The sequence below is a fragment of the Camarhynchus parvulus genome, chromosome 4 (assembly GCF_901933205.1).
Source record: "Camarhynchus parvulus chromosome 4, STF_HiC, whole genome shotgun sequence".
Classification (NCBI taxonomy): domain Eukaryota; kingdom Metazoa; phylum Chordata; class Aves; order Passeriformes; family Thraupidae; genus Camarhynchus; species Camarhynchus parvulus.
This window is the reverse complement of record NC_044574.1, coordinates 51,186,699-51,205,762: the sequence shown is the minus strand read 5'-3', so window position 1 is coordinate 51,205,762 and position 19,064 is coordinate 51,186,699. Positions and strand designations below refer to the sequence as shown.

At 39.1% G+C, this 19,064-nt stretch overlaps 1 protein-coding gene across 5 annotated transcripts in view; it reads left to right on the top strand.

The window, feature by feature from the left end:
• BMPR1B (bone morphogenetic protein receptor type 1B) overlaps positions 1–19,064 on the top strand; it is a 231,162-nt gene that overhangs the window by 115,530 nt on the left and 96,568 nt on the right. For 3 of the 5 annotated variants that reach the window (XM_030948090.1, XM_030948087.1, XM_030948088.1), the window contains one exon: positions 14,346–14,497. The exons of the other annotated variants lie outside the window; for them this stretch is intronic. The gene's annotated coding sequence lies outside the window, so the exon portion shown is untranslated. The remainder of the gene's footprint in view (positions 1–14,345; positions 14,498–19,064) is intronic. 5 annotated transcript variants of the gene reach the window in all.

Genomic DNA, 19,064 nt, shown 5'->3' with positions numbered 1-19,064 from the left:
GTTGTATGGAGGTTCTTTGTCTAGTACCTTGGCCAACTAATAGGAATAAGAGAAAGGAAAGTTAGTGAAAAGTGTCTTAGCATAGTGTATTTGGACACAGCAGATTTATAAGGCATCAGTCCACATCGTCACAGTTTCAGTGTTGTGACTGCACATCCCTAGATGACCACAGCCTGGATGGGTTTTACTATTATTGTATTCTACTGCTACTTTTGCTACTACAGGCATAGAATTGATGCCCCCTTGCTGAACCTGCATGGTCCTTACAGAGCATAATCTGCCCTCCAGTAGCTGAGGTACTCTGTATGCACATCATTACCCTGGGTAAATGTGTCTTACCTGTTGGCAACAGGTAAAAGATGGTCTCTCATTTAAAACCAGGGACCATAAACTGCAAGTGTGAGCAGTGTAATTAGTAAATAAAATAATAATAGTACATCATTTATTAAAATACTTTGTATTTTGCAAATCCAAGGGACATTCAAGGAAAGATGTGGAGAAAGTGTCAGGACTATAGATATTGGTGCTCCAGGGAAGGGAATAGCCTCTGAGCTGAATTTGACCTTTTCATGAGGATCTTGATATAATCATGTGTGAGCTCTGTAGGTATTTTTTGTTCTTTGCAATGGAGTTTTCTTGACCCTTCCTAAGCCCCACAGAGAGATGCTTTAATGGCACGTTAACCTACTGATCAGTGAACTCTGTGCTAATGGGTCACGCTGGAGGCAGAGATTTTCTCTCTGATTGCTGGGATTATCCATGGAAAGTCCAATTACCTGCTGGGGCTGGGGTGAGAAAAGTCACACGCTGCCTCTTTACCATTGTATCTGCAGGAGTTGGAACAGCATTGGGTGTTGCAGGGGTAATGTTGGGGCTTTCTGACTGTCGTGGGCATGCCTGGGAGGGCTGTCAGTGCTTACCTGCTAGGATGGGAGGAACTCCCAGGGTAAGTGACGCTGTCTGCCAGAGATTTTAAAAGATGGCTAGGAAGGCTTCACGGGAAAGGACAATAGGGTGAACACTTTTTATTATGCCCCATCCCCCATTAGTAATTGGAGCAGGAGCACAGACATAAAAATACATTTGCGGCTATGGCTGTGTTCTTTTGCAACCATGTTGTGTGTTTGGGGTTGGATGTGGCTCATCTTTGGTTTTTTGAATGTCAAATGCCAGCCTGCACCTTTTTAAGTCTTTCTGGATCTTGAAGCTCATTGTACAATTTCAGCTTTAGGAAATGCATTTCCAGGGATGGTATAAAGCAGGATGCTTTCTTTCATGCCGTGCTGCCTTGCTATTTATTTTGCTCTCACCTTCTATTTCAGGAGTCCCCATCAGAACTTGGTAACCAGGTTGACACAAAAGCTCTGCTTTGATAGGGGAAATGAGATTATGGCATAGTCCAAAAAGGTGTGTGAAAAAAGTAACTCTTTTTCTCAAAAAAAAAAAAAAAAGGACATGCACATGTACATGTAAAGGTAACTTCATAGAAATAGGTGCATGCCTTGGTTGAAGGTAGTCCTTTGGATCCTTTCACTGCACAAATGACTTAGGTAGTCCTTGGGGGGTTTGGTGATTTATCAGGCTAGGGAGAGGTCTGAGCATGATTTCTGACGTTATTCCTAATGATCGTGTGCCAGTATAGGATCTTAGCTTGTAACACATCAGTTTTGAAGAAAATGTGGTTTGGAAAGTTGTCTTGGATCCGGGAATGCTGTTATAGTCTGGACCAGAGTCACAAACACCATTACATTAACAAGCCAATACCTGATGCAGTGAGCAATATGTGGGTTGTGAAGGGTTCGAGTCCAGTCTCATGAGTTTGTCTGACTCAGGTCAGGGATGTGGGGCTTCATTTCCCATGCTGTACCTGAGCACTTCAAGCCTCTCCACCTCTGGCTATTTCTCTTTGTAAGTATGCTGAGATGCTTATTGAACTGGGGACTCAGAGCTGGATCTCCCATATTGGAAGTGACACTTCTAATGTCTGGGCTATAGACTCATTCTGTGATTTGTGATCTGTCTTAAGAAATACTAATTTCCATGAGGAAATTCTACAGTTGAGAGCAAGGTATTGGGCATTCTTTTTTTCCCTCCAGGATTTTTTGAGGAAATCCTTTTGAAATATCTTGGTTTCAAGAGACCGAAGAATAAAACCTATCTTTCGGGTTGGGGGGGATGTATGTTTGTTTGTTTTTTGTTTGTTTTTTAATATTCCTTTCCATTTAGGCATCATCTGGGGCAAAGTCTTTCTTAGTAATAAACATGGAAGTATAGTTTCCATCTTGAAGCTGTTTTGTCCTTTTTTAAATATCTGTGCTCCCATGCAGAAATGGGAAAATCAGCATAAATTTACTTTTTTTGCTAATGTTGCCTCAGTTGTGATACTTTTCAGTGTCAGAAGAGTGGCACCTTTCATTTTTTCACTACCATATCTTGCTGATGATGACTTTGGGAGCCCTTCATGTTTTGTAATAAACTTAAGAGCAAATTAACGAAAGCAAAAATGTGCTTATGCAGCCAAGGAAACAATTTATATTTTGGGATTCAGTGCTCTTTCCCTCTTTAAGAGAGCTCCTCTTTGGCTCCTATGTCTCACACAAGTGATTTTGCATTCTCTATTCCTTACCACCTTAAAGTTTATGAATAGCCATGTTATTTTCCTAACCAGAGAAACCTTCCCAGTCGGAACTTTTGAACCCTGCCTGCAGGTGCCCTGCACAGCAATGTTATTGGCACACTGCCGTGAATTTTTAAAAACTGAGCTGGCATCAGAATTTACTCCTTGCATGGGTCATGAATATTGGATTTTTCAGTTTGATTTGTGTTTGCAAATCACTTCCAAGTGCTGCTTAGTATTAGAATTTCACCTATCACTGAGAAGAACTTGGTTAAGGTGGTTACATCAACAACGTTATGTATGGATACCATGAGAGTATTTAACATCCAAGGGGAACACTGCTTAGCCTGAAGGCAGGTGCACATTCAATATCAGGTACATTTACAGAACGCCGTATTTGTGGGCACTAACTCCCTTGATCACTGACCTTTATCTTTTTCCCTGCACAGAGGAAGTCCACTCTTATTTGAGCAAGACTTAGCTGCTTAACCAGTGCTCATTTAGGCAAACCAAGAATGCAGAGAATTATGCGTGGTTGCTCGTTAACACTGGTTTAGAAACAGAATTTGCAGTGTGAACAGTCCTTTCAAGTTTATCCTAGTCTTTGACATGATATGAAAGTACTTAGAGCATAAGAAAACTCAAGTTTTCATGTCATTTAAAAATTCTTTTTTTTGTGTGTGCTGCTGCTGCTTCTATTTTTTTGAAGTTTTTAATATTTGTGTGAAAAAAAGAGATAGTGCCGCTGCCAACACTTCTTTGTGATTCATAGTTAAAACTACTGAATTCTACCTAGTTAAAACTACTGGTATTCCCAGACACATCTTGAAATATGATCTACGTTGCCATTCTCATACTTTAGGAGTTGCAAATGCACAGAACCTCCTTGACTATTACTGAAAGAAGGATTTCAGAAAAGAGCTGGAGCTTTTAGTGTGTTTTTTAGTTAAGATGCTATCTTTCATGTTGGAAAATAGAGGCAAACTTTAACATGGATGCAAAATAAAGACAGTGGCCATGAAGAAGAAGGACCAGGCAACTACTGTGTTCCAAAGTGCAAATTGAAGGTCTTCAGCCAGTTGTTCCTGTGTGAAACTGGCACTCAAGAATGCATTTCTTGCAGCAGAGAACATGATACTCTGATTTTTCTTTATCCTTGTGGCTTACATTGTTACTTGGCCCACAGGCTGTATGTTTGAAATCTCTCACTTAAAGTCAAAATACCCTTTACTTAAACTTTGCACTATGTGCCAGGGCACTGAAGTGGGACCATGGTTTCTGTAAAAATTGAAATAAGCCAGTGAATCGTAGCTATTTACTGTATTTCATCCCACCTCAGAAAGCATAAGTATAAAGTGTGATTTTTAATTAACAAGCACATTGTCCTAGTGCTTTGACTTGGAAAATTGGATATCAGTATCTAGAGAGTTTAGCAGACCATTCATTTCTCCCTTCAAACAATAAATAGTATGCTTCAGTTTCCCAGAAATGTTTTTCTGCTTACTTTTAGCAGCATAGGTATATATGAAGTATTAATGATGAAAGTAAAATAAATGAAGAGTGATAATTGAATGAAACTATGCTATTTGCAAAGCAAAACAAAACCCCGCCAACCCTTTCCAACACTGCATCTCCTTCATTTCATCACTACAATGGCTCATGATGACATCCCCTAAGAGTTTTGCCTACTAACCTTGAAATGTATCTTTGTGTTTATTGTCAGGGCCTTGCTGGCAAATTGAGCTTGACAATGAGATGGTGAAGGCAGGGGGAAGCAGGGTGACCTGGGACACACAGTTCTGCTAAAACCTTTCAAGGTCTGTAGAGTGCCTTTTCCTTTCCAACGAATCAAATTACCAACTGGGCAGCTCCTTCACTTAGCTAATCATTAATGTGGGACCCGTGAATTATGGAGCTTGTAACCCTTTCTCTTGCTAATTAATTTTTTGTGTGTGCTAAAATACTCTTTCTCCTGGTGCTGGAAGAGCCTTTAGCTGGGGCAAGCACATTGAACCTGCTCTGGGTTGTCCCCGACCTGGGTTGCCCAGCTTGCACCCGGAGCGCCGCTGTCGCCTGGGCTCAGAGGAAACCAATTCTTCTGGCGCCTGCTCGTGGCCAGCAGTCCTGGTAGTGGTCTGTGGTGGGTGCACTTGGTGGGCAGCTCATATCAAGAAGCCTTTCAGCTGCCCCAGGGTCCTGGTGCCTGCAGAGGTGAGTGTGCGAGGTGAGATTCTAAGCTGTGCCCTTCCCTTGGGCTGATCCTCACTTAGAATTACTCCTTCCTCCTTGTGCTGAAAAGTGCAGGTTTTATAAGTCTGATGCATGTGTAGTGTTGTAGTTCCGGTTGCTTTAGTAGACCTGTGACCTTCAGCTATCTAGTGCCAGTTAGATATTAGAAATTTCAGCTGAAGTTGGTCTCTATTCCTTCTTCACACTCCTTGTCTCCTCCACACATTGTGCCTAAGGTCACCATGGGTTTGAGAGGAGTTTTTACATCATGTTTTCTGAGCATAGCAGGATGAATTTGAAAGGGTTATCCTTGCATATATGGTATAAGGATTTTGCTTTATTTTAAACCAGTTAGAAGAAAAGATGTTTCTTATTTCCTTGTAGTAGCACAGGCATTAAATGGCAGGTGCTGAGTCCATTTCTGAGTCCATTTCTGAGGGCAGCTGTGCATCTTTCACAAGGCAAAGAGTTTTTCTGCAGCCCTTTTCAGCATTTTGAGGGAAGGAAATCTCATACCTGCTTGATGGGACTGGAAAAGGATTCTGTTTCAAATACCGACACTTCCCCAGTTTTCAACAAGTCCAGCTAGGATGGTGTGCAAAAGGGGATTTGTTTGTAAAGTTCATATATGGTCAGAAATTACTCTGTATGAATGCTGTCAGCTTTCTTCAGAGATCCAAAATCTGTCTTCCAAACACTTCTGCTTTCCATAGTGTGAAAATAAATGGTGATGAGTTTTTACTTTTATCTGTTCTATAGTGGTATGAGAAAATGTGCTGGATTTTACTCTGGTTTGTTCATTGTCAACAAAAGTGTTAATTGCTTTCAAATGTGAGCCAGAAGCGTGCAGCATGGCTTCAGGTGTGGTTTGTAAATCAGGCTGTTGGAAGAAAAAAATTTTGTTGTTTTGTTTGGTTTAAAATTGTAGATTAAGAAAATGTACTTTGTAAGACAAATAGTGATTTTTAATTGCATCCCTTCAGTCAAACCTCTTCTCATCCTATACTTGCACTACCACGTCTTATTTCTCTCATGGAGTTTTTTTAATCTTTCTGGCAGTTGTCAACATCCTTACTTTTTCTACCCTCAGAGCCCTTTAGAATAAGGTAATACCTGACACTTAAGTAGCAATTTGCATCCTGAGAAGATTTTGAAAGTCTCCATTAATGTGTCTTTCCTGAGGCAAACGGCAACATCTGTGTTTTTAAAATGAAAGCTGAGAGTGTGCTAAGTAACTTATTCTAAGCATGCAAGGAATTGGTACCATTTAATCTCAGAGTAAGTGACTTGAGCATGTAATTAACTTTCAGCATGGAGGATATGAATGATTGTAAATTAATTATAAAAAAGAAACATGAACTGTAGTGTCGTTACTCCACCTGCACTAAGTACTTTATGAAACATGCTGGGGAGGAGAGACTGACTCTTGGTCCTGAGGCTGGGCTACACATCTAGGAGATGTCTCAAGAATGTAACATTGAAATAAGCAGTATTTGCCTGGGCCATCTGCCTAAGTCTCTTACTTGAATGAAGTAAAAATTGCTATCTCTTTTCAGTGCAGTTTTTCCATTAAATGCAGGGCATGATGTAAATGACAGAGAGGTGTGCTTATAGCAGAGAATCCACTGAAGTCAGCTGTAAAACTAACAGCAAGGCAGCAAATCAAGGGATGAGTGATCGTGATGCAGTTCAGTGTGAAGAAGCCACTGAAACACTTGGTTGATTTCCATGAGCTGTAATTTAATGGTTCAAAATGATGCAAGACATATCATGTCTTTGTGTTTTTTAACAGACTTTTTCTTATCCAAGCTAGTTAGAAAGATGAATGGTTAAAAAAAAAAAAGCTCGGTTTTCTTTTAAAATTAGGAATGAATTGAGAATGCAGTTGAAGTCAGGCTTGACAGCAAACCGTGATGTGGACATAATTTTGGGAACTTCCTCTAAATAATCCTGATGATGATGGGTGTGCATGATGCAGTCCATTAATAGCAAAAAAGGGGAGATTTTAGCATTAGGTAAAATTGTTAAACCATGTTTGTTATTCATCTATAATGTATTGTTAATGTGTATGCCCAGCTAGAGAATACTGTATGCATGGTCATGGTATATTGAAAAAAACAAACAACATCTGAACATGAAAGCTGTTTTATGCTTTCTTCTAAGCTGAAGCATAGCCACAGACAAAAAATAAAAATGCTGGAAATCTTCCACAAAGGAAAGGAAAAAAAAAATTGTAATAAGACTAATCAAGTTAGTTAATCTAAATAATAATGAATGTCAACATCAGTGAAAGTTCATGCTTATTAAAAATAAATAAATGCACTCAAGTACATGCTATGTGAAAATATTATGTGGTGTATTTACTCACAGATATATTTCTCTTTGCCAAGGGGAGATTCTACTCCATAGGAAAGGAGATATTATAGGAATCATGTTATTTGGTGGATTTTGGTGGCATTGGTCATGGATAGGAGGAGGATATTATTCCATATTAGTATGACTGGTAAAATTTGAGGCCCTGAGCTTTAAAATACTGAGTTGCACAGGTCCTCAAAAGATTTATGAGAAATACTTACATTTCAGTTGTTGACAGTATCATGCTTGCCTTATTTATTGGCCCTGTCATCTCCATGCTTTTGGAAAAATCACCTCTAATTGTTCTGAACAATTGCAGCAACACCTGCTGGCAAGCCCAGACCTGATATACTGGAAGCTTTCCCGTTGTTGACGTCAGCCAACAAACCATTTGTGTCTTTAGCAGATGTTTTTAATTTCTTTTTCACATGGGATTTACTTAGATCTATTCTCTTCCTCCAGTAAAGGCCAGCCACCTCTTTCAGACTGTTTACCATCACAAACTATATTGACTGGGTTACTGGCACAAAACTTATTTTATTTAGCCTCAATGTTGATGTATTTTGTGTTTTATGAATTCACTTCTCCCCTCTTCTTCTGTTTTTCAGAAGTTTCACATTTCATATTTTGAGCCTTCTAATTTAATCAAAAAAAGTCCTCTGCACTGTCTGCCTTTAGACTGTAGGACAATCTGATGGTGTTGGCTGTTTTCTGGTCTTACTCTATTAACATCTTGAGACAGTGACTTTGGGTTCCACTTGCTTTTAATACCTAGAGTGCTTTGTTCTTGACTTGTTTACAGTCTGTATAATTTTGCAAATTTCTGATTGCTTCCTCACTGTTCCTTTCAGGATTGTTGGTTTTTTTTAATTATTTTTATACTATATGCTACAAAGGCTTTGATTCTCATTGAAAAGCAAAACAAAACCAAAAAAAGATTAACAAAAAATGAAATATACCCAGGTGAATGGCGCTACAATGGAAAACAGTAACACCACCCCACCCTTCCCCCAAATAAATATTGCTCATAATATGTACTTTAAATCTTTCTGTTCTTGGGGTGATGTGACATCTAAGTAGGAACAAATAATATCAGTTTCTTTTGACAAGATAGATCTGGATAAGTTAAAAAATTCACTTTATATGGGACTTTATAAGTTGAACTTTCTGGTTCACTGTTCTTTGGTAGGGTAGCTACACTGGTGTGTTGATAACAAATTGGTATTTCATCAGGTACAACATGGTATGTGATTTCAACAGGTACAACAATATTCATTTAAAGTGTTTCTAAAGCTGGACTGTGATATACAGCAGCAATGTGTTCCCTATCTATTTCCCTCCTTTGCCAAAAAATTACTCCCTCCTTCTAAAAGAAGTGCTAACAAGAAGACTTCAGGTGTCACAGAATCCCCGAGGGGCCAAGCAAGCCATAATGCTTTATAAAGTGCAGCAGGTAAAATGGTGTGCATTTTCTTTGTCTTTCTGCAGCAAAGGAAGAGCACTAAAAGCAGTGCACTGTCCTTCAGTCACAGGTTTTGCTGGACACTTTTATAAAATGCAGATCTACAGAGTTGTTGATGTAGGCTCTTAATTCCCTGTCACTGAACCTCCTGCTGTCAGCAGGGTTGACAAAGTCTCTCTGCATTTTTTCAAGGTATTAACCTTACATACCCAATACCAGAAATGCTTCTGGCCTCTTCTACCTAGGCTAGTTATTACCATTTTGTGCCATATTGCAGATATTCTTTCTCTTAATGAAAAACCTCTTAAAGGTGTTTATTTTTCATCTCAGAGAGCTTTGTTTGTGAGTTAGATGAGTTTTGTACGTGATCTTTTTTTTTTTTTTTTTGCATAGGATGTTTGTCTTTTGTCTTGGAATAAGCAGAGAGGTGGATAAGTAAATGAAGGTATTTCAGTGGCCCAAACTATACTACTAAACTTAGATGTATATGCTCTACCAGCTTTCATACTGCATAACAGGCTTCCTCCTATTCTGCTGATTATCTTTCATTGTCCTAAGCTGACAGTTCCTGTGACTTTGGAAGCTTTGTGTGGCTGTTTGTTTCTTGACTCAAATTGAAAGTAAATTCCATCTTGCCACTTTTGTTATGCTCAGGTCTCATCCTAATCAAGAGTTAAAATTCCCTGCACACACTGCTCTATACTGATATATTCCTTAATATGGTATAGTTTCAGTATCGACACTATCAGTTTGTATTAGCTACAATTAAAGCTGTAAATTATACACTTCTCCCTCATCACTTGTTCCTCAGTGGTAAGTCACCAAGATGTTTGCATTAATACAATTAACAGTTTACAGCCATTCTTTCTTTTGGAATAATCATCTCCAGGCTCCAATTTGTGCCGTACATGGCCATCTATGTGGGTTTTTGTACCCATTCCAACCACCTGGGTTCTATTACTCCCATTTGGTTCCCATTGCACTGACTTCCTGTCTGTATTATGGAATTTATTTTAATTTTTGAACATTTAACATAAATGGTCTTGTATGGTCTATATGTGAAAAAAAAAATAAAATTACCACCCCATGGCCTAAAAGTATAATTTAATTTCTGCACATTCTTACTTCTTGTAATATCAGTCTATAGGAGGACAGTATCAAAGTGTAAGAATGCCTCTTGACAGAGTTTCTCCACAGAGCAAAGAATGTTTTTAAAATACCAGTTTTTAAAATCCCCATAGCTATTTTTACAGAGTCATAGAAAAATGCTGAAAGAGATCTCCCAGGGTCATCTGGCTGTATCCCAAGGCAGGATCCTCACATACTTAAGCCACTCTAGAGAGACAGTTTTCTGGCCTTTTGTTAAGTGGCTGTGTCAACTTTACTGGAGTCTCTAGACCACATGGTATGAAACAAGAATTTTTTGTTGTGTAGATACCTGATGCTGAGGCTGAATTTGCTATTCTCTTTCTCACTGGGGATTTATGGGATGCTTTTTTCATTTCCTTAAGCTTTTATTTTCATTTTCAAAGCATACATATATGTTTATATATATCTATATATGGATATAAAAGATACTAGAGGATCTTTCATAGCTTAAGTGTTTGCATCATGCTGCCCTTCAGAGATTCATGGCAGGTAGACCATTAAAGGCACAGCTTTTTACTTGTAAGCAAGGATGGTGCTATGCAAAAACATGTAAAGTGCCTTAGCCCTTTCTACATGAATTCATAAAGACAGAGGAGGATTTGGACAAGGGAGTAAGTGTGTTTTCATTTCTAATGAATTAGAATTTTTTATTGCGTTCTAGTCCTGCAGGTGAACAAAATCTACCTGCTGTGGCAAAGCAGGAGGTAAATGGCATCAGTGGCCAAGCTCCTTATTTCTCCTTTACTTTAACCCCCAGGCTAATGCCTTCTGCCCCAGCCTCACTGGTATTTTCTTTCCCTGATGCCAGAACCTACACATCATATGCATTAAATAATCTGGGCACAGGCCATCCAGTCCAAATTGGGGATTTTGTACTGCTGTCGTGGATGTCTTTTCCAGGTTCTTGGTCATGGACACAGGAAAATCCACTCAGGAATGGGCAGTTTGAGCACCCCAGCAGAAATAGGGCCAAACCCCTACTCCATGCCAGCTGCCCTGCCATTCCAAACAGCAATACCAAAAGGTTCTGTACCTATCTCAGAAGATCATGGAGGGGATACACAGTGACTAACTCCAGTACTTTTTTTTTGGGTAAGAAAGCAGCTGAGAGCTAGAAAGGGGTTCATTTCCAGTCACGCTGTCTAAAGGCAGGTCCTTAAGCTGTTGCCACATATTTCTTTCTATTATGTGCCTGTTGGGGTCAAGAAAGCAGAGAAAAAATATAGGTCTGTCCTTCCTTAAACTGAAAAGGCTTATATGTAGAAAGCTATGCCATAAATTCTAGAATTCTGTGAATTTTTAACTTGGTTGGAAGGTGAAAAGACAAAGGCACAGCTGAAAATGCTAGCTGATTAGTCTTGTGTATAAAATCCATTTAAGGGGCAATAGCAAACTTCTGTATAAAAATTAATTAGAACATAGCACAGTCAGTTGAGATCAAAGAGCGTACATTTATTGTGAAATATATGGTTGCTGGAGACAATTCATTTTTAATTTATTAGATTCCATAAATTGTTTTTCTGATAGGTTAGGAACAGAGATCTATCAAGCTTATTCACATAATGCTGGCTCTGGCAACTGGCTAAGTGAATTATTGTCTTGAAGTATATGCTTACCCTTTAATGGTAGTAGACACAGCAATGAAACTACACGGAAGTAGTGCTAGTGTGTTTTTAGGATTACAAAAGCACTTCTAGCATAGTAGAACAAATTGATACCAGGAAAATAAAACCCCACACTTTTCCTGTAAGAGTGACAGAGACTGTAAGCGTTGCTTTCATCTTACTGGTGTGATGTCTGGCATTTTTTTCTGAGATGCATATTTGAAAAGGTGGAACCTGAGGTGGCTACATCCAAGCTGCTTTCAGGTTCTTGTATTTGTGGATATGAATTTGTGGCTACACCAAAGGTGTTTTCAGGTTCCTGTATTTGTGGTAGACAGAACCACTCTATCCCATTCAGAGCATGCCCACCCATTCACCCACCTGGTTTAACTTTGCCTTCAGATTGCTCACATGGGTGCAATCTGTTTGGCCTCATCCTGCTGCTCCAGTAGCTGCCCCTGGTAAGAGAGATCCATAAGGCCTTGGTTATGTCTTATGTCTTGCTTGTAGTGTTGTTTCATCAGCTACTGGAAAAATATGCAAAATTCAGGCTTTTTGCTCTCCTTTTTTCTTATTTTTTTCTGCTTTCATCCACAATATGATACATGCTGTGCTGAAATCAAGGATGTTGTAAAAATTACAGTGTATATAGAATTAAAATGTCAGTGTCTGGCTGATCAGCTTACAGGCACAGAGACAGTAGGAGTATGGGAATGAGAAAAGGAAGGTGAGCAGTATTCTCATGTTTGCAAACCCTTGACTTAACTGCGCATTTTGCCTGCTGTTCTTTCAGTGTAACTATTGAGTTTGACCTGTGCTCATTTTACCTCAGTGCAGGTTTGGATTCCTAAAAAAGAATTATTCTCTGCGGCTGTGGAAACTAACCTTATTTTTATATATTACATAAAAAAGCAACCTTCATGGGTTTTTTCCCCTTTTTCTGCATTATGTTGTAATTAATTTTCAAGTACAACTCTTTATGAATTTCAGAGGTGGTCTGATAAAGCAGAACAAGATATTTTAGATTCAGAAGAATCCTAAAACATCTGCTCTGTAAAGAGACCTGATGGCAGAAGGATGGATAGTGCTTATATATTCTCAGAACTGCATTTGAGTATCCAGTACAGGACATATGCCAAACTCTTCAGGAAAGCAACAGGATATGTTTGTTTTAATATTGTTTTGGTATCTTGGGTCTTTTTTATGTTGTTAAAATACCTGCTGGCAATTTAAATATAATATGCTCGCTCCCCTCTCTTTAATTTACAGAAGGAGTGAGATTCTCAAAAAGAAATTGTCTTTTGGGTATGTCTAGGTGTGCACATCTAAATCCTGTGGAAGGCTGAACAGCATCAGACCATTATTTTCTGAAAAAATAAGCTATTGCAAATCAGCAGGCATGAAGCCAAGTTATAATAGAATAATTTATTATAATTTGATGTAGATGGTGGATAGAATGGATAGATTGTAATTGAAGCTAAGTGAATAATTCCAGTAAATAATTTATTCAATGAATTTATCTTGTTTTGCTGCTCAGAGATTGTTTTTACTCCCCCCTCTCCCTTCCCTCCTTACATTTTATAGCCCCTGGGGTTTTTTTGTCTAACCAGAGGGGCGAGGGCTCTCTTTGTTTCAGTGTGTGCTGGTCTGTGCTGGCCACTGTGGCAGTGCTGCCATTTCACACCTCTGCATCCCCAGGTGTGCACGGCTGCAACCCCATGCTTGGGGGAAATCTGGTGGGGCTCTGGGGGGGGAACATGCCCATCACAGCAACAGAGATGTGGGCAATCCTTCAGGGCAGGAACTAGTTATGAGATGGGCTTTGAGCTTCACAGATGGGTAGAACCTCCTCAGCAAAGACCTACTCAAGACAGATAACAATGGGCTTTCTAGAGCATGACAATCCAGTTTCACTTGGCCTGTCGACATCTTCAGGTTTTGTGTGTGTGTGAAGTGGGGGGGAGTTTTGGTTTGGTTTTCCAGGGCTTCCAAAAGAGAGCAGAAATGTTTGTGCCCTAAAAATTCCTTCCAAGAAAACGTCTCCAGACCAAGGAATTTGTTTATTGAGCAGGAGCTGTGCTCCCAAAGCCTTGTGCGGTTTTGTTTCTATTACTGCCTGTGCTAGCATCCTGCTGGTTGGCCAACATGCTGCACCCTCATCCTGCCTTGTTCTGCCCTTTCTTCTAGGTTTTTTTCCTAGCTTTTAAAACAGTGTTTCTGGGATTTTGAGCTTTTAATCAAGCTTTGTGTCTCCTCAGCACCCCCCCACTTCTTTGTTAGGAGTTTGGACAAAGATTATCAGATGTGTGCACATTCAATAGAATTATTTTTTCCTGAATTCCCTCAAGGATCCAAACTAAGTCCTCCACCTTTCATTTAACATTATATGCAGATTTTTGTAACATTTCATCTCCTTGCTTTGAGTAGTAAAAGAGTTTCATGTCACAAGGACTAATGTTCCTAATTGATATTTGAAGTAGCACTGACTAAAACAAATTGAGCTATGGACTTCTCGCAACTATTCTTATTCCAGACAGGTTGCAAACTTAAGTAGGCATCACTTCATCAGGACTATGATGACCACAGATTGCTTAGTGCTCAAGTAAATGAAGCATAGACTGAAACAAAATTCAGCAAAGAGTGTGAACTTGTGATGTTTGATTTCAGAGCTCTGAGCCACCAGCCTGGGATATAGAAATTAAATCTTTAATGTAGCAGAACCTATGTATAGTGGTGAACATGTCCTACTGTGGTTTATGGGTTTACCACGTTCATCCTCACAGTTACTAGGTCTAAAGATTTTATTATTATCATTCTTTCTATATGTTATCTCTTTGCCCATCTTGTTTATGTTTATCATGTTTTAACGCAAAAACCCCCTAGACCACAGAATCTGCTCTTCCATGACCTGTCTCACTTTCTCCCATAGCTCTAAGGCACCACCAGTGCCTGTGGAAAAGGGCTTTAATCCTACACTGCATCCTCAGCGTGGGTTTGGAGTGATTTCGCGCAAGATCATTCACCTCCTCTGTGCTCCTGTGGGTCAGACAGCTTGTCATTGAGCAAAACATCAAGTAGCAGGTTTGATTTCTTTGATTTCTTGGAGGCTTGCATTTTTATTTTGAAAAAGGTAGAATTGTTTGATTTTGTATAGATAATCCATATATTCTTCAAAGTGACACTATTCTTCTTAACCAATTTCAAAACATTTGACATTAATATTAATTTTTAAAGCAAATTATTTTAATGATAGAATGTATGAACAATAGTTTAATCTGTTCAGCAGTCTGGTGTATTTTTAATAGATTTCTATATTAATATTGGAGCAAAGACAGTAATTTTTGGTGCTTTTACAGCTGTGAAAACATGCCTATTGCAAAAAGAGACTAAACTGTACCAAAGGGCGCACTGTGCCAGCAATATTTAATACTTCATTGTAGGTCTGCTGTTTTAAACATCTGTCCCTCATTTAGTGTATTTTTAATGCAGAATTTTTAGTGTGGGCAAAAATGTAACTTTTTATAGTAAAATACTTTCTCTGCTACTGAGAAAAAAGCAACTTAGGATTCTATGGCAGAAAGTATTTTTAATGATTTATAGGATTTGGGTCATTGGCCTTCAACTTCCATAAAACAGTAAGTCATTTTTATTGAAACGAACACATTTCTAAGAACACGAATGTGGTTGATAAAGGAAGTTTCCGTGAAATAAATATGGAAGCTGGAAAGGGAAAATTACTCTGTAGCACCCTGTACTCTGCTGCACGTTATGCGTAAAGAGGAAATAATTCAGGTACTCAGGCTGAGGCAGGTGAGTGCAACTGACTCCTGCAGGAAAAAGGAATAAATAGGAAATGAGCTGTGTGTGAAAGGTACTGAGGTTATGGCTACCTGATGAGATTGCCAGTGTTCTGCAGGCATCGTAGAATGTTCAGGTTGGAAGGGACCTTGGGAAGTCATCTGATCCAAATCCTATCTTCAAATGGTGTGAGATGAGAATTTTGCAAAAATGCACTGGTGCTTTGCTATGAATGAACAGTCCATCAGCTTGAGAAAGGACCTGCCACTGCTGAGGCTGCACCTCAAATCCTGTGTCTGGTTTTGGGCCCCTCATGACAAGAAGGACATTGAGGTGCTGGAGTGAGTCCAGAGAAGGGCAGCAGAGCTGGGGAAGGGTCTGGGGCACAAGTCTGATGTGGAGCAGATGAGGGAGCTGGGGTGTTTGGCTTGGAGAAGAGGAGGCTCAGTGGAGACCTCATTGCTGTCTACAGCTACCTGAAAGGAGGCTGTAGCCAGGTGGGGGTCAGGCTCTTCTCCCAGGTAACAAGTGATAGGACAAGAGGACACGGCTTCCAGCTGTGCCAGGAAAGGTGTAGATTGGATAGACATGAAGAAAAATGTCTTCAGTGAAAGGGTGGTCAAGCACTGGAATAGGCTGCCTGGGGAAGTGGTGGAATATACATCCCTGAAGTGTTCAACAATGTGTAGATATGTTGTTTAGGGACATAGTTCAGTGGTGGCCTTGGCAGTGCTGGATTAATGGCTGGACTCAATGATCTTAGAAGCCTTTTCCAAACTTAATGACTGGCTACAGAAGAGAACAATATGTGTGTAGTGTAATTCTTCCACACTAGTGCAATTTCCACTATAATATTCTGGAAGAAGACTTAAGTGAGTGAATCTTCACAATTTTTTATGTATGTAAAAATAAGAATATCCTCGTTCTTACAGAATATCCTTGTACATTAAACAAGTCCACACAAAAGCAGAAGAAAACACAGCGGCTATCATGTACTAAATTAAATTTCCAAATACATGGCAAGTGCCCATGCTCATCCCATTTAAATATTTATCAGAAATGCATCTTAGATTAATTACTCCCTTTCACAGGTATGAGACCCCTCCCCAACTTATTTTTGAAAAGGACTTACATTTTCATCTCTAACAGCACAAAAAAGGTCTATGGTTTGTTTGTTTGTTTTTTCTGCAGTAATGATGCTTGGACACCAATCAGCTTGTTTAGATGACATTTTCCTAGATCAGCCTGTTGGAATTAGGGGATGTTTTATTCTGCAAGGTGGGAAAACAAACACTCGATTGCTATTTTGATTTGTAAAAGGAATAGTTCAGGAAGGGAACTCTGCATTAGGACTCAAGAATTTAATGGTGGGACTCAATGACACCTTAGTTACTAGGAAAAGTGTTATGGGTCTTGTGTGGGAAGAGAATTTTAAATTATATCCACAGATAAATTTAATATAGCTTCCATTTTTTCCTATATCTTATTATAATTAATTGATGAAGATTTACACTCTCTTTGTTATGTGAAGGGATTGTTTAGCTCATAATATTTAGTTCATATTATTTAGCTCATATTAACGTCGCCTCAGCTATACCTCCCTTGACCTACTTCATTCAGGTATATTGCTACCTGAAAATGGTTAAGAAACAGTCTAAACTGGGAACTTCCAGAAAACAGAAAAATGCTCTTTCTAATCAGGAATTGCCTCTTGATTGTGTGTAGTCTAGTTGCACTGGCAGGATTTTTTCAACAAAATATAACAAGACAGAAAAAAAAAGTCTGATTCTATATACAGACACTAAATATGTCAAATTCTTACTCTTTTTTCTTATTTTTTTAAGGAAATATGTCTTCCATTTGTACAAGTACATGAGGTTAATGTGAACTATAGAAATTTAACATCTTTTATGTTTGGGTTTGTCTTTTAAGCAGATCTGTTCTTACAGTTTTCAGTGATGTGGTATGTGGATTAGAATTGTGTCTTTTTTTAGTGATGTTCCTGACTTCAAAACATGCAAGTTAAAAATTAAAAAACACCTGATGCAGCTCCTAATGGCACTAGAAAAGGAAGCCAGGACATGACCCTCCTAATTTTCCATAAAAGAAGGAAGTCCACAGGTGCAATGTATTTTAGAAGACCCATTGTCAGCTAGATCACCAGTCACTGGAAATGATTGGAAAAGAAGTATCATTAACATAATTTGTAAAGAACAGAGATTAACTAAGAACATAAACAATCTATTAATTTGTAGTAGAACAAGCATACTTTCGTGGCTGTAGAAGCAGCAAGCATACTCAGGTGATAACACTTAAAAATTTGTCAAAGGCAAAAAAACCCCTATTTTTTTAAATTTTTGATTTATGTACACTCACTACAGTCTGATTTTAAAAAATATGTAAAGAAAAGTATACCTGTGTGTTTTTGAGGATGGTCATTATGGGCAATTTCTTATAGGAATTCTTCAGGAACAAATCCTGAGTCTGGAATCATCAGGATGTGGTCAAGAGCAAAATCCCAGTTCATAGAGGCATGGGCAGGTTTAGGGGACTGCTGAGGTAGGAACTGTCAGACAGTTCCTGTTATTGGCAATCTGGTCCCCTCTGCCAGGCCTCTGTCCTTGTAGGAATGCCAGGATTAGGCCTGCAGCTGTACAGGCTTAGTCACTAATTAAGAGAACCTGATTTTACCGGAGTTACAGCCAGGGTTAAAGCTCTGAGTGAAGCCATTTGAGACATTCAGAGGTACTGACTCCATTCTGGATGCCATTAGGATCACCAAACTTGTCAATGGTAAGACTTGAATGCCCTTTCTCAAGGATATTTAAAATAAATAAAACCTCTCTGAATTATCTTCTCGTGTAAAATTGAAAAACAAAAAATATTTTACCAGCCCTTGCCACTGTAAGCATGGATGACTGTGGCTCACAGAACTTTTTAAAACATTTTAGGAGCAAAATAACCCTAAAGTATCTAAGTACTAAAGGCTTCATTTGTACTGGGCTCAGCAATCCATTTTTATTTGACTGTATTGTGAGATAACGTCTGTAAGGCAGCTCCAATGTAATAAAAAGTGCTGATTTCATAGGAGATTGCAAATGACCAGCTCTGTGTCACATTTAGCTGCTCTTAGGAGATAAAAATGGAAGCACAGAAAACTAAGAGCCCAGTATAACTGAACAGCTTTCTGAACTGTCGCATTTTATATATATAATGTTAGTTTTCTAAGATGAGGGCCAAAATAAATGTTTGGAGTTCGCTCTCAGTTCTGTGGTGCAGCGGAGATTGACATGTGTTCAGGGTTGCATCACGGACACTGGAAAAACCCCGCTCACCACTGGGAGGAATGTGCTTGGAACCAAGCCAAACGCACAGCGTGGAGGCATTCACCTAATTAGTGTTTTAACAGCTGCCTAAGGTTTGTTTCAATGGGAAGAAAATTATTGAGCACAATTTTGTGTAATTAGTAGAGCATAAAACACGTGGTGTGTCTAATTAAATGTTTAAAACTATTGACATTACGTAGCTACTGTTGAGGTAAATGAAGTGGAAAATCGTTATGATTTTTTCGGTTGGTAAATTACTCCACAATATGCTCAAAGGCCCATTTGATAAGATGAACTCAATCCTAATGCAGAATGATGAGCACCAGGGCCTTTTCACACCCCACAGGTATGTGGAGGTCTCACCAATTTAACTGGAGGAACTGGCTGGCGTTTCAGGGCTTTCAAGTCCTGCCAGCATGTGCTCCACTCTTCAGAGCACGCTGCGTTGAATGCAAGTATGTCCCGCTGCTCTGGTTCACAGCTCCTTTATCCAAAGGGTGACAAACTGTGCATTGTAGAGCTGA